At 37.4% G+C, this 16,523-nt stretch overlaps 2 protein-coding genes across 10 annotated transcripts in view; one reads left to right on the forward strand and one right to left on the reverse strand.

The window, feature by feature from the left end:
* PTPRD (protein tyrosine phosphatase receptor type D) overlaps positions 1-16,523 on the reverse strand; it is a 1,217,200-nt gene that overhangs the window by 819,025 nt on the left and 381,652 nt on the right. The window lies entirely within an intron of this gene.
* LOC125686691 (uncharacterized) overlaps positions 1-16,523 on the forward strand; it is a 263,423-nt gene that overhangs the window by 24,760 nt on the left and 222,140 nt on the right. The window lies entirely within an intron of this gene.

Consider the following 16,523-nt stretch of genomic DNA (forward strand, 5'->3'; position numbering starts at 1 on the left):
TTAAGCACCAAGTAGCCTTTGTATCACTACATTGCTAGTGGAGTATATTCTTCTTCTCTTTGAGTGGAAGTTATTTCTCATAACTCCTAGGTCCTAGGTGATCAAAATAGCAGTTAACTTGTTTTTTTTGTTTGTTTGTTTGTTTTGTTTTGTTTTGTTTTGTTTTTTAATTCTGATTTTAGTTGATTTTTGTCTGTTGTTTTTATTTTCTGGATATTTTACAAATATCTAAATATTCCATCAAAGCCTAAGCTTAGCACTTAGCGGGTTAAAAAAAATAATACTGTCAGCACTAATCTAATAATTGTCAAAAAGAGGGAAAATTGTCATTGATAGTTGTAAGCATTAGATTTTAAGGCAATATCTATAAAGCCTTATCAAAATGCACTTTTTGCAACTTCTACTCTGGTAGTACATGTAATTCTTTGCTTGCGGACTTGCCTTTTTATGAGAACTACAAAGTTATTGTGCTTGCTAATTACTACATACATACTTTTAGACATTGATAAAAATTATTCTGAAAAAAAAAAGTATATTAATTTAAGCTCTTTTGTGAAGTATAAAAATTATTCTGCAATCCTCCATAAATGCATCAAGAAGTGCTTAAATTACAGACTAATGTCACCATGAATGTAGGCTGTTTTTATTTGCTTTTTGTAGCTTTGTGGTCTATTTAATTCAGTTGGATAATAATAATAATAATAATAATAATAATAATAATAATAATAATAATAATAATAATAATAATAATAAATCCCAAGGATTAATGGCAAAAAAATCACTTCAGATTTGGGACTGAAACTAGGCTTTAAGCATACCAATTTCACTTTAAAGGGGAAAGCTAATTATTATCAGCAGTGTGTTGTAAGGGAAATAAAATAATGCATTAATTTAGAACATTTATTTGTTCCCTCCTCCCATTCACATTAGCGTAATTCTCTAGGATGTAAAGGTTCCAACAATAAAGCAACAAAATTGAGTTGAAATTCTCTGCTATTTGTGACGTGTCTTCATAGGAAATGTTTTTTTAGAATGAAAATTATCTCTAGAAGGACTTCATATGAATATGTCATATGTTTCAAAATTGCATATTTGGTATTTATCCAAATTTTTCATTATTTATCTGTGTGTTCAGAATTGAGAATGAATGGCCAACTATTTCTTATACGCAGAGATAAGACCAAGCCTACTGAAAACCAGTGAGAGGAATAAGTAGAGCTGTCCTTCATTTGAATTTTGGGGATACCTCATATATCTTTTGAGGACTTTTTTTTTCTTTTCTGGAATGTGGAAGCTTTTGAGATGATGTACACTTCAAGCCAGTGAAGAATTGACTGAACATTTACATGTATTTTTTGTCTAATCTTTATAACAAAGATGGATACTAGAAAGATAAAGGAGGAACAAATTGAGGGGGGTTGTAATTTTGCAACTTACTTGTTTGAAAGTCTTTTGAGAATTGTTCTCCTGCCTGCAAGTACATGTGTGGCACATTTACTGTCATACAATCATTTTCCTAACATTTCAAAGGAATTCTATTTATTAAATAAAAGAATAAACTTCTTTTAAGAAGGGTGTATAAACCATGCAAAATATTCCAAATAGAGCTCTTAATCCTGCTTCTGATTCTGATGAATATTTTGTAGACTGAATATTTAACATATTTTTTACATATTTTCTCTATGGCTTGCATGAATCCTTCTTTGCTTGAAGCAGGTACTGGCAAAAGTACTTACAATCCTTGGCTTTCTGGCTTTTTTGTCAGTGATTTGAGCTCTGAGATATATATTCAAACAAACAAACAAGCAAACAAAAAACTATCAAAAGCAAAAACACCACCACCAACAAAAACACACAGAACCCTAAACGCTGAAACTGTTTCAGTATTACTGTTCTTGCGCCTTGGAAATCAGCCTAGGAGTTATACCTCTTCTTTTTTCCTTCACACTATTTAAAAGTACTTGCAACACTGCCACCTTATGGCCAATTCAGTTTTTAAATCTAGGAAATAACCTCCCTTTGAGCTTGTGTCTTGCTTCTTAAGAATTTCAAGTAGTTTCCACCTCACACTGTGCAATTTAAAAATGTCTACCCTTAGTTTAAACTGCTATGTTATTGCTTGACTGGCTTTGCACCTCAAATTGTAAGTACACAGAAAAAGGACACATGAGAGACACAATATTGGATGAGTATTCAACAGCGAATCTCGTTTTTTTTAATAATTGTGAAACTTTACTGATGACTGGTAAGTCACTATATCTTGTTTGAATTATTAACATCCAGTGAAATAAATAAATGAAAGCCAAATCCATGAAATAACTTTTTTTTCCACCTCCCTTTCCACTGCATCTGTGAGCAGAGAGAAAAGCAGCCGTAGAAACAAAATTCCTTTAAAACATTATGAAAATAATTGTATGTCTAGGCAATTCTTAAATTGAATTAAATTAAATTCTTAAAATAAAACACTTTCAAACTATTGATTCTGTGATTTTAAGCTGACCTATGGCTCTATGATTTGAAGTTGAAAATTCACAAAGCCCCTTCATCTGTTCCTCTTCTCCTCTGTCATTAAAATTATCTTAATTAAATTATATTCAAAGACAAAAGTGATCCCATAGTATAATACATGGTTCTGAATACACTCAAATTTCTCAGTTGTTTGCAGAGTATCTTGAAATGAAATTATGCATCGTTCCTTACTTAAATAATTAAATATGAAGTATATGTCTGCCAAAGATGAATCTGGACATAAATGACTTACTTTTTTAAAACACATTAAGATTTATATTAGGCAGAATAACTTATCCCTCATGGGAATAATAATTATCATTCAAATTATCCAATACTTTTGCTTTATAAGTCCTCCAAACAAAATTCTGTCAAACAAAGTCTTAGGGAAAAGCAGATCTCTACTGGAAGATCAGGAACTCAACAGTGGCATTAGCAGACACTGAACAAAGTGAATGTTAAAAACAAGCATGTTGCAGCAAACAATATCTAACAGTTTTGATTTAAAAAAAATGAAGAAATTATTGTGCATCTGGTAATATTATTATTTGAATAAAAGTATTCATTAAAGCCTATGAAAATATAGTAAAAAAAGACAGGAACATGAGTTTCACATGCTACAATAGCACAATTTGAAAAATAATATTTATAATACTTATTATTCAAGAGAAGTAAATACTACTCCATAATTATATTACTATAACTGATTTAATTTGTTTATGTGACTGATGTAAATCTCTTTAACAGGCATGATGGGAGGACTTTTCACAGCCACCTGAAATTCACTATCAGTCAATGTACTCTAACGTTTTGTTGTGTCTAATTCATACTGTCTTGGAAGGATTCATGCAAACAAGTAGCTTTGCTGTAATATCATAAAAGTGAATTCAAAAGAATTTTTGAATGGAGTTGTGAGAATGTGTTAGGTTATTGTCTTTTTTTTCCACTTCAATACTCATCAGATGTAGGCAAAAGTGTGAGCATGCATAAAAATACTAGTAGCAAAAAACCAGTCATTTTTTTCCTGGTTATTAAAAATAAAATAAAATAAAAAAATGCTCAGTATAGTACGAAAATAAGAGATGCTATTCCATATGAAGAAAGTTAGTTCAATGACATTATTGCAGAAGAAAACAAAGAATAAAACATCCTGCAAGAAAGTATGTAGCAGAGCAGAATGACAACAACTCTATGAGAAAAAATTTCTCTTTAAATCAGTAAAATTACTTTAATGTGCTCTCAATTTGATTGATGCAATAGATAATACCTAACTAAGAAGACATAATTTGGATTGGTTGAATAGAGCCAGAAAATTTACTCAGATAGATTAAGTCTGTAGTGTTTAAATATTATGTTTTTCTAAAAGTGAGTAGGAATATATTTCCTACTACAGAATTGTGTAACACATGTAAAGACTAATCTTTTCATAGCACTGAATAATTTATTGTATTAACAATCTGAAGATAACTACTATTATTACTTTGTTAGTAAATTAGAAAGAATATGTAGCTCAACTATTCACTTCTAAAGAAAAAGCAATGAAATTAATCAGTGCCTCTCCTGCTATGCTGGGTTTCACTGAAGTGATAATTTGAGTGTTTATATCAATTTTCACATTTTTATGAGGGATCAAATTACATCCATATAACCAGAAGAAAATTGAGCTAATGAACTAAATCTTAAAGATGAAAAGTTAGAAAGCATTCTGTGACAAAAAATAAGTGTGTTATACCTGTGCCCCAAGTAAACTGAACTCCTTTTTAATGGACTACACAAATTTACTTCAAATTACTATAATTACTATTTGCAGTTGTTCTTCAGGACCCAAAATACATATTGCTGTGTGATTGTACAGAGTATTTTACGGTTTTGAATAACTTCTGCTTATATCAGGAGCCAAAACATTTGCATACATCAAGAAGTGAGGTTTTGGGTTTTTTGTTTCTTTTGTTTTTTTTTTTTTACTTAGTGTTCAGTATTGCAAACCTCTGTAACATTCTCTGTGTCAAATTCTTTTCTAGGAATAAGGTGAAAATGATTTTCTGCTGTGCTTTTCAGCAATGCATTTATGTATTAACATTTTAGCAATATATTTTTTTTCCTTAAAACCGAAATACGGTTAACTATACTGACCTTCATGTATTACTAATGGAGAATAAATACACAGAAATTTAAAGGCAGTAACTATGTAAAACTACTTTTGAAAAAAAAAAAAAAATTGAATACAAAAGAGAAATCAGTATTTAAAAGTGATTGTAGACATCTCTTGCAATAACCAACCTCAAGGCCTTAGCACATCCATGCAGATGCTAAGGCTTATTCAAAAATTTAAAAGGTCTAGAACTTACTGACATATGAAGATGCAACATCTTTCAGATCAGACATCAGAAGACTCACTCCAAGCGCACTAAAAGCTGTAGAATTCTACTTCATATCCCTATTGACAGAGCAAAACTAAGTATCATTTTTCACTATTATCACACAATCACAGAACTTCAGGAGTTGAAAGGGACCTCTTGAAAGGTCCCTTTCAAGGAGTTGAAAGGGAGATCGTCAAGTCCAACTCCTCAGCTAAAGCAGATTTCCTAAAGTAGGGTTTCAGGAAAACATCCATACTGATTTTGAATATCTACACAGAAGACTCTACAACATCCCAGAGCTACTTGTTCAAATACTCTCTCACCACAATGTAAAGTTTTTCCTCATGTTCAAATGGAACTTCCTGTGTTCCAGTTGCAGCCCATTAACCGTTTTTCTGCCACTGAAAAGAGTTTGGCCTCATCCACTGGACAGCCATCCATTAGATATTTGTAAGAGTTTATAATCTTCTCTTAAACTGATCTTCTCTAGGCTGAACAGTTCAAAGCCTTTCAGTCCTCTTCATAAGGTGCATTCAGCCTTGAGAAAATAAAACTGAGAAAGGATCTTATTAATATATATAAACATTGTCAGTGTAGGAGACAAAGGGATATGGCCAATCTCTTTTCAGTTGTCTGTGGGGGGGACAGGACAAGGAGAAATGGCCATGAATTGGAGCACAGGCAATTCTCCACCATTATGCTAAAGAACTTCATGGTGAGGGTGACAGAGCATTGGAGTGGGCTGCCTGGAAAGGTTGTGGAATCTCCTTCTCTGGAGATATTCAAGATTTGTGTGGATGCTTACCTGTGCAATCTGATGCAGGGAGCCTGCTTTGGCAGGGAGTAGAACTCGATGATCACTTGAGATCCCTTCCAACCCCGACAGTTCTGTGGTTCTATGATCCTGGGACAAGAGAGATGCTCCAGGCCCCTAGCATTTTTTGTAGCCCTCTCTGCTTGACTCTTTAAGTAGTATTCCCATCTTTCCTGAACAGGGGAGTCCAGACCTAGCGACAGTGTTCCAAATGTGGCATCACAGAGAGGAAGGATCACCTTCCTCAACCTGCTGGCCACACTCTTCTTAATGGTCCCTGAGATACCTGGCCTTCCTCACCACAAAGACACATTGATGGTTCACTGTCTACCAAGACAACCAGGTCCTTCTCTGCACTGTCTTTCCAACAGGTCAGCTCCTAGCCTGTACTGATTTGTGTGGTTATTGCTTCCCAGGTGTAGGACTCTGCACTTGCCCTTGTTGAACCTCATCATGTTCCTCTCCATCCATCTCTCCGTCTCAACCAGGTCTCAATGGCAACACAGTTATCTGGTGAGCCAGCAACTCCTCCCAACTTTTATCATCAGCAAATTTGCTGAGGGTACACTCTATCCCTTCATCTAGGTCATTGATGAAGATGTTGAACAAGACCAGACATAGTACAAATTCCTGGGGAACACCTTCAGCTACAGGCATCCTCTGTGCAACTGATCATACCCCCTGAGCTCTGCAAGTCAGCTAGATTTCAATATAGTTCACTGTCCCCTCATCCAGCCCACACCTACAAAGCATACCTACAAAGATTTTAAGGCACATAGTGGTAAAAGCTTTGCTGAAGTCAAGGTGCACAACATCCACTGCTCTCTCATCATCTATTCAAACAGTGATGACATCATAGAAGGCTATCAGTTTGGTCAGGCATGATTTCCCCTTGGTGAGTCCATGTTCACTCTTCCTAATAAAATTATTCTCTTTCAGTGCATGGCAGTAGATTCCAGAATAAGTTTTTCCATCATTTTTCCAAGGAGGGAAGTGAGGCTGGCAGAGCTGTAATTTCCCAGCTACTTCTTCCTGCTGTTTTAAAGAATAGAGTGATATTGGCTTTCGTGCAGTCCTCAGGCACCTCTCCCATTCTCCATGGCCTTTTGTAAGTGATAGAAAATTGTTATACAACCATTTCTGTTCTTTTGCTCAGTGGTTGTGCATCCTACTGGGACCCATGAATTTGTGTGTTGATTTTTACCTAGGAAATTCCCTTCCTTGATCAAGGGAAGTCTTCCTTTCTCCAGACCTTCTCTCTCTTATCACCATGATCTGAAATTCATGAGGCCCGTCTAAGCAGTGAATACGGAAGTGAAAAAGGTGTTCAAAAAATGCTTAATCAGTGTCTGCATATTTGTCTCAAATCTTGCTGAGGACAAGTCCAGGCAATTCCTGGTCAATGATTGAGAAATCCTTTGTCACACAGATGGCCAAGTGAAGGCAAGTCCTGGTTAAAGTTGGCAAAATCTTTTTTCTGAAGATTTGCAGGCCAGGGGCAACAAAAGAGATACGACACAGCTTAATGACTAGAAAGCAGTCTTTGTGTGGGCTTTCCTTGAGAATGATAGCCATTTCAGAAGGCACTGATTCAAGTGCCCAGGAATGCCACATTTGCAGGAGAATAAAAAAGAGACCAACAATCGTGAGGGTAGGTGTCTGACAGCAGATGCCTCATGATGTGATGTCTGCCTGCTGATGGATTCTCCTGGGCCTGCTATCTGAGATCTGCCACGTCCTCCTGGACTTGCTCTGTTGCTGTACCTGCTTGCTGCCTAGGGCTGGCCACTCTGCTGCTGCTCTCCCCCTTTGCTTTTGCCTCAGAGCTTTGGAACAGCATGCAGCAGGATGCTGTTGGATTTTGGTGGTGACTATCCCTGCTTTATGCAATTCTTGCTTCTTTCTTATCTTTCCTTTTGCCTGCTTTCCCTTCCCCATCACCCTAATACGTAATAGTTGCTGGCCACCCTTTCCCCATCTCCCTGATTAAGATTTGTAATAAACTGGTGAGATCAGCATTTGAATTGTTGCTTCTTAATCTCACATCGGCTATACATATGTCAAAGAACTTCTTCTCTCTCCTATAAAATGGAGTGAGACAGTGTCCTGTGTTATAGAGACACTCACCTCATTTAGCAGCAAGCTGACATAGTCTTCCTTTTGCTACTGACACACTTAAAGAAACCTTTACTCTTGTCTTTGACCTTCCTTCTAAGAGGGCCTCAGCTTTCCTCGCTGTATCTCTGCATGCCCTGACGGTGTTTCTGTATTCATCCTAAGTGGCCAAACCCTTTTTCCACATTCCTCATACTTCGAATTCCTTGCTCATCCATGCAGGTCTTTTGTCATCTTTGCTTGATTTCTTACTCTGATGATCTTGAGTTTGGAGGAAGTGGTGCGTGAATATCAACCAACTCTCTTGAATGTCAACCAAAGCCCTTTTACTTTCTAATGCTTTAACCCATGAGATAACTCCAAGTGGTCAAAGTTAGCCCTCCTGAAGTTCAGGGATGCAATCCTACTTATTTCCTGGTTTCTTCAATGTAAAATCCCAAACTCCACAATCTCATGTTCTCTGCAGTCAAGGCTGCTCGCAGACTTCACATCCCACATTAGTCCTTTTTTGTTTGCGAGAACAAGCCTCATCAGCACAACTCTCCACCACCTGCATCAGAACTTTATCTTCAGTGCACTGCAGGAATGTCCCAGACTGTGTGTGCCCAGCAGTGTTTCTTCTTCAGCAAGTATCAGAGTGATTGAAGTTCCCCATGAGAATCTGTGTCTGTGATCTTAAGGCTACTTTCAGCTGTCTGTAGAAAGCCTCATCAACTTTGTCCCTCTGACGAGGTAGCCTGTAGTGAACACCCACAACAATGTCATCCATGTTAGCCTTTCCCTTAATTCCTACCCATAAGATCTCAGCTCATTCATCATTTAACTCTTAGGCAGAACTTGATAAAGAGCAACTTCACTGCCTCACATTCTTGGCTTGGTTTTCCTAAAAGAGTGCATAAAAGCATTACAGTCATGTGAGTTGTCTCACTGAAGCTCTTTGATCACAATGTGATCATAGCCCTGCAACAACAGATAGATCTCTAGTATTTCCTACTTGTTCCCACGCTGCATGCATTGATACTAAGAGAAGAAAAGGGAGAAGAGTATGCTGGTTTCTTTAGGCAAATGTAAAATGGTCCCCTGTAGCTATACATAGCCTTATATACAGCTGATAGTAATCTGTGCTCTTGACACGTTGTGGCATTCTGTCATCAGTATCCCAGATCTTGGCTCCTGGGAGGCAGCATGTCTCTTGAGATTCCTTGTCAAACTGACAGAGGAGAGCTTCAGTGCCTTATAGAGGGGACTTGCCCATTGTGAGTTTTAATCATTTCTTTTTATGGAATCCACTTCAAGCTGCCAGTATGAGTTCTCCTTACAGACCTTGGTCATGAGTGTCATGGGTAATTATTGCTGCAGAGATTCATATCTGCTTTTGGTAGTGAAGTTGGAGAGTGGGGATTAAAGTGGAGCCCAGCTTTTGTGGGTTTCTTGGGACCGAGATGCCTCATTTTCAGTGTTGCCCACTATTTGAATGTTATTATTAGAGAAGTTATCTCTTTTTCACTTAGTCTAATGCTATGCAGTCTTAACTGCTTATTGCAGCTCATCCATTTGTGTTAAAAATCATCTGCTTTTGTGCATCTTGTACAGGTGCTTACCTTATTATCAGGAGAAGTTTCAAGGCAGTTGGTGCAACCAGCTGCCTGAACCAAAAGTCTTCTTTCTCACTAATTCAGTCTGGGTACAAGTACCAGATATTTCTGGGTATTTCCCCATAGGGGCACCAGTTTTAGCTCTTATGGAGTGCCCACCACCAGAACAGCAGAGATCAGAAGCTTTTCCTTGGGTTGTTATCCTGCATGCAAGATACAGAACCCTGCCTGTGCAAACTGCGATGATAGTGTTGCATCCAGAAGAGAGAAATTGGACCTCCTGCCTCTGAAAGGTAGAAAAGGGGCCCCATAAGAAAAGTAAAAGGCAAAAAGAAGGTTTCACAGTAACTGAGAATAGAGGGGAGGATAAAGGGGGATAGTTAGGAATAGTTTATAGAAGCAGGAATGTAGAGCTCGTTAGAGAAAGGGGAATAGCAGGCACAGGGCCTGGGATAGTGAGGGGGATGAAGGCCACGCTGATAAGGTTTAAGACATCTGGCAGGGAGGTGATTAGATGTTCACAAGAGTGAGACGAAACTAGTTTGGGGGATGCCCCCCATTCTCTGTCAGGAGTTATGGTGAGGAAGGTCAGAAGCCTTCACGAAAAAGACAACAAATTCTTCAACCCATGACCCACTACACGCGCACAACAGGGGAGGGTCAGCATGCTTTGGGGTATAATGAATATATATCCAAATTCCAGGAAACTATTGATTATGTATTAGTTAGCCCTATATCTGTAGCACGATTTTTCTAGACGGTGTGCAAGCTCGGAGGAATTATCTCCCTTGCACCAGGGCTTTTGCACAATTGCCAATAAAACATACCTTCTCTATATCCTTAAAGGCTATAGGGTTTGATTTTCCGCACGTCACCTCCTCCATGCCTTCCCACACAAACTGCCACTCCACATCCTTAATGCTGTACCACATCTTTACTACAATGTCACAGTATGTTTGTCCTGGTCACTGTGTTCCTGATCACTAATTACTAATCACTAATAAGAAAAATAAACAAATAAATAAAATCTAAAAAGAATCAAACAAAATCCCCATATAATTAAAATATTTTGTTCCCCCTACAAACATAAATATCCCACTACCTAGCAAAATGAGTATGCTAATTAGGATGTACTAGATTGTTTAGGATTTGCAAACTTATCCAAAATCCTCAGACACTTCTCAGCCACCTGACAAATAGTAAAACAGTTATCTCTCTTTATCAAAAGATTTTTTGCTGAGTTCCAAGTTATCTTGAAAGTTAGAGCTCTCAGAGTGAGGAGTTAATATCAAGATCATAGCTTGGAGAGAAAAGCAAGTTGAAAGGTTTAGTAAGATAGACAATGTTTATTAAATTATGTTACTTTCCTTCTTTAAAGGGATCATCATCATTTATTTGTTTAAAAAGACTGCTGACTGGACTAGCTGTTTTGAAAAATCTCCACTTTCACACTTCTTAACCAAGTGTTGACAGCTGTAGCTTCAGTAGAATTACATTTTTGAGGAAAATTTGCTGATACTGATTACTTGGCTTATACTATACATTCTTGCTTCTTTAAAGGGGCAAAAATTGATTTTTACTCTGAATTTTTACATCAGTCTTACTTTGAAGATGGCCAGAAACAAATAAATAGTTCATAATGGTGCATAAAATACTGTAATTACAATCTCCCCTAAACAAATTTGCACTATATGTAAAGATTTCTGTGTGAAGTGAAATTACTCATTTCTCTGCTACAAGGTTTTTGTAGTACTTGGTCATGTTTTGACAAATATATTTCATTACTCGATTTAACTGAATACAGTGTTACTCTGTCCTCTTTTATTATTTTCACACTACGCATTCTTTGAAGAATATTTGCAAATATTATACCCCTCTGGAGAGTCTCTTAAAATAAATAAATTGCTTAAGTTTATAAAAAGGGCATATGCACATACTTTCTATTAGGCAGAATATAATAGAGCAGCAGAAACAAAATTATGAAAAAGAGTTTTTGTATTCCCATTTTTAACAGCATACCTCCCATAAAACAAACATTAGCAACATTTTGTTTCTGGTGATTTTACTTGTTTATAAAGTTTATTTACAGATGACAAACAATAAATTTTACTGATTTCTGCATATAAAATTTCAGTAAACGAAAAAGTTCATCCAAATATGTCAGGGCTTACCTAGATGCTATTAAACTATGTACAAAATTTACAAGTCCACAGGATTCTGGAATTTCTGTTAAATTCAGCTCTCTCCACTGAATTTAATACAGAATCACGTGATGTTTTTGGAGATGTAAACTCAAAACTTGCTTATAAATTATGTCTTAAAAAATACGTAGTTTTATATTTTGGGGAGAAAGAGAAGGGAATAACGATTCACATTAATTGTAATGTTCTCTCCTAGTTAATTCTCTACCAAATAACATGAACTTTTATAAGGCTTGCTATATCATGTGTATGAAATTCATAAGAACTAAAGAATTCTCAGAATGATAGTCACTTATGGATACTTGGATAGCAAGCATCTGTATAAAATAAATCCACTGTTTGTGCTAATCTGTAGATTGATGATGCAGGAGCAGAGAGGTGATTGTTCCCCTATATTCAGCACTAGTGAGGCCGCACCTCAAGTACTGTGTCCAGTTTTGGGCCCCTCACTGCAAGAAAGATATTGAGGCCCTGGAATGTGTTCAAAGGAGGGCAACAAAGCTGGTGAGGGGTCTGGAACACAGGCCATATGAGGAGAGGCTGAAGGAGCTGGGAATGTTCAGCCTGGAGGAGGCTCAGGGGAGACCTCATTGCTCTCTATAACTTCCTGAAGGGAGGTTGTAGTGAGCTGGGGGTCGGCCTCTTCTCTCGTGTCATTAGTGATAGGACCAGAGGGAATGGCTTCAAGCTACGGCAGGGGAGATTCAGGCTGGACATGAGGAAGTATTACTTTTCAGAAAGGGTGGTCAGGCACTGGAATGGACTGCCCAGGGAGGTGGTGGAGTCACCGACCCTGGAAGTGTTCAAGGAAAGACTGGATGTTGTGTTGAGGGACATGGTTTAGTGGGAGCTATTGGGAATAGGTGAACATTAAGGTGAATAGGACTGGATGATCTTATAGGTCTTTTCCTTGGTGATTCTATGATTCTATGATTCTGTGATTCTATGATTTATACTTTGGTTGTGTTAACTGGAAAGCCTGTGGGTAAATATTAGAATATTATCTGTATTTCATTACTTAACAAGTTTCATAGTGTAACTTAGCACTAATTATTTTATGGGGACAATTTTATTTTCTTCCTTGGATAATCATTATTGGTTAACTCTTTGTGGTGCATATGTAAAAAAATTATTTCATACTTGGTGTCTCAGAAACAGAATAGCAACATCCAGCTGTAGGAAACTGCCCTTGCTCCTGGCAGAGGAGATAGCTTACTCCCTTAATGAGATAAATAAGATTCTAACATTTTTAGCAAATCCATAAAAAGTTCAGAAATTTTGGTCTGTAACATTATGCTAGAAAAATACACTGTGTAATGCTATGGGAAAGTACAGGTATAGTAGATATGTACACATTGTAAAGACAGGGCAGTACCTGCTCCTGACCAAGTTTAATATTCACTATAAGGGAGAATAGAGTTGAACTGAATTCTACTTAACTGGAATTCTCTGAAGAAAAACTACAGGAGAACTGGAAGATGTAATTTTGTGGCTAAAGTCTTAAATATTCTCATTAAATTTCAGCCATATTACAGGTAATTGGAGACAGTGATTTTCATCTTTGCAACACCTTGAATAGATACAAAATTCTGAGAATCAGCTGCTACTGATGCTAGGAATCTATCTCAAATTGCAAGGAAATATTTCTAAGCAAAATTCTCTCCATGAAAACAAAACTGTAGCAGTAAGCAGACAATTCATAAAGAAAACACTGTGTTTTTACAGTGTATGAGATTCATTAGTTACAATACTTTTTGGTGTCTGCTTATTAATAAGCAAGTAAGTAGAGTGTGAAGGGTACTTTTACTGCTTAACATGAAGAGAAACTGATACAGTAAAAATAGCATAGCATACACATAGTTGTGGAGAGAGTGGGGGAAAGGGAAGTAAAGAAAACAGAAGATAAAAGCAGCTTTATCAACCACAACTACCTATATCACTTAAGAAGCCCTTAAATCTAAATGCCCTAGCAGAGGCTCATACTGATGAAAGAGCAGAAGCAGTATGTTAGCATAGCAACACTTTAACAACAGCTCAAGAGGTCAGGTACCCTGGAGCTGACTTTTGGTTAGAGCTTCATGGACTGAATGCTGTGTGTATTCCCAAGAGAGTTCGCCAGTCACTGTTTAACAAGAGTGTTCTTGGAGTGTGTGATAGATTTTACCTGCTTAGGGAAAAGAGAAGTCCTAAACATAACAGTCAGGAAAAAAAATGATGATATGGTAGTGCTGTGATAGAACACAAAATAGTAAAACTGATACAAATTAAGTATTTTTGGTAAAGTACATGATGAAATTTGGGAAGAGCATGAATCCACTCTTCAAGGCTCATTCTTCAAGATTTAGCTTTTCAAATACTTGGCAATTTGCTTTTTGCAAGCAACGCACTCCTGTCTTCTTTATGCTTCTGAATTGTGATATTAAAATAAATAAATATATAAATCATATACATTACATATAAATCACATATATTGAAATTTATACAACTGTTTTGTTTTAAACATATATATTCTTCTTCTGTAAAAGTATGTTATCTTATTTTCCATTCTCACATGATAAATCACATTTTTAAAGATTTTACAGAAAGCATTTAGTACAGCTTTGTTGCTGACGTTCCAAACATGCAAGAAGAAAAGATCAGCCAACCAAACAAACATCAGCAACATGCATTCTTCTTAATTTCCAAATTTGCAAAATTATACAGATTATATGATACTTCTTCCTCCTCCTCCCCCTCTTTCCTCATGTTGAGAACAATCTGCAGTATTTCAATCATGGAAAATGATTTTTAGTGCCATAGGAGGACTTACATATGTCATGGTTTTTTGATTTTTGGTTATCAGTATTCCACATCGTAACATCATACACTGCACTGGGAGTTAAAGAGTTAATGCTCCAGTTCCAGGTACCTGTCTGGAAGAGAAGAACTACATACCCCAGGGGGCTTTGCAGTCAGAAAAAAGATATAACCCCTGGCAAGATCACCTGATGCTCTTCCTCATCAAGCTCTCCTCCCTGCTGCTCAACTAGACTGTGTATCTCACTTCAGCATTATGGTGAGGCCTATCCACTTTTTGGACACTTACTCTCATTATATTTGACTTATTGGCTTCAATTCTGATTATATTGTATTGTAGTGTGTCACCTTGCATTCTGATATTATATTTAGTTTGTTTCTCCTCAGATCATTGCTGCTGTTTTTAATTATCTCGGGGTCCTCTATTTCCCTTTTCCGGAAATGCGGATTTTGCGAAATTCCCCCACTAGTCACCGAACTGGGTTGAACCAGCCCGTAAACTGTTGACAACATAATCTCTGTTTAGTTTCCCTGAATGTACTACAAATGGCTTATAATGACACACTTGATCAAGTTAATTCTTACAGTCTCCTAAGTCTAGTGTCACAGTGAAAAATCCCTACTATTATTGTGGTTTCATAGTAGTTAATAGAATCATAGTCATGGAGTCACAGAATGTCTTAAGTCAGAATGAACCTTAAAGACTATCCAGTTCCAGGATTGCTCCCAGACTGCTCAGGGTTCCAACAAACCTGATCCTGAACACCTCCAGAAGTGAGATATTCACAACTTCCCTGAGCAGCCTGTGAGTAAAGAATCTCTCCCTAACATCAAGCATTAATAATTTAAATCTCATGTGTTTTGCTTTAAAGACATTCCCTCTTGCCCTTTCACTATCTGCTCATGTAAAAATACGGTTCCCCTCCTGCTTGTAAGATCCCTTCAGGTACTGAAAGATTGCAATGATGTATCCCTGAAGCTTTTTCCTCTTCAAGCCCAGCTGCCTCAAACTTAAAGATCATCTTAAGTTAAAGGGGAAAAGGGAAGAAAGAGTGAAAGACTGAAAGAGTGAGAGAGAGAAAGAGAGATAGAGGAAGGAAGGAAGGAAGGAAGGAAGGAAGGAAGGAAGGAAGGAAGGAAGGAAGGAAGGAAGGAAGGAAGGAAGGAAGGAAGGAAGGAAGGAAGGAAGGAAGGAAGGAAGGAAGGAAGGAAGGAAGGAAGGAAGGAAGGAAGGAAGGAAGGAAGGACGGAAGGGAGGACGGAAGGGAGGGAGGGAGGAAAGGAGGAAAGGAGGGAGGAAGGGAGGAAGGGAGGAAGGGAGGAAGGGAGGAAGGGAGGAAGGGAGGAAGGGAGGAAGGGAGGAAGGGAGGAAGGGAGGAAGGGAGGAAGGGAGGAAGGGAGGAAGGAAGGAAGGAAGGAAGGAAGGAAGGAAGGAAGGAAGGAAGGAAGGAAGGAAGGAAGGAAGGAAGGAAGGAAGGAAGGAAGGAAGGAAGGAAGGAAGGAAGGAAGGAAGGAAGGAAGGAAGGAAGGAAGGAAGGAAGGAAGGGAAACAGTAAAACATATTTGGATTAATATTTCTATGAAAAAAATTCTGAATCTATCCTTTGTCATGGTTTGTCTACTATGGAGTCACGTCTTGAAAGGCAAAGTTGTGAACCTAACAGGTATGTGCTACTCATTAATTTCCCATGTGGATGTATCCTTGCAGCAGTGAGCCAGATCTGCTGTAGTAAAATGAGCATCTACCTATGCTCTGTAATCAACATGCTCACCTGTCTTTCAATTTGAGTTTTTTGAATTACCTTGCATTTTTTAAAGGACAATAGCAATCATTTGGATAATCCGTGAGATTTAGCTGACAGACAGTGATATAGACATTGCTTTCCATTAATTTCTTCTCATCTCTAGGGAGGTTCCTGCTGTCTAGAAAATACTCATTTCTTAAACAATATTATTATCTAAGGCTGTGAAAACACTTCTCGATTATCATAACAGGGTACAAGGTTAGTTCTTAAACAGAGTGTATCCTGTATATGTGGAATATACTTATGTACTGTGGAATTGAGATTAAAAAAATACTCTTCTTCAACTGGAAATTGTTATTCTCTTCAGTGCTAAATAGAGAACGAGTATA

The sequence above is a fragment of the Lagopus muta genome, chromosome Z, assembly GCF_023343835.1.
Source record: "Lagopus muta isolate bLagMut1 chromosome Z, bLagMut1 primary, whole genome shotgun sequence".
In the NCBI taxonomy this organism is placed as follows: Eukaryota; Metazoa; Chordata; class Aves; order Galliformes; family Phasianidae; genus Lagopus; species Lagopus muta.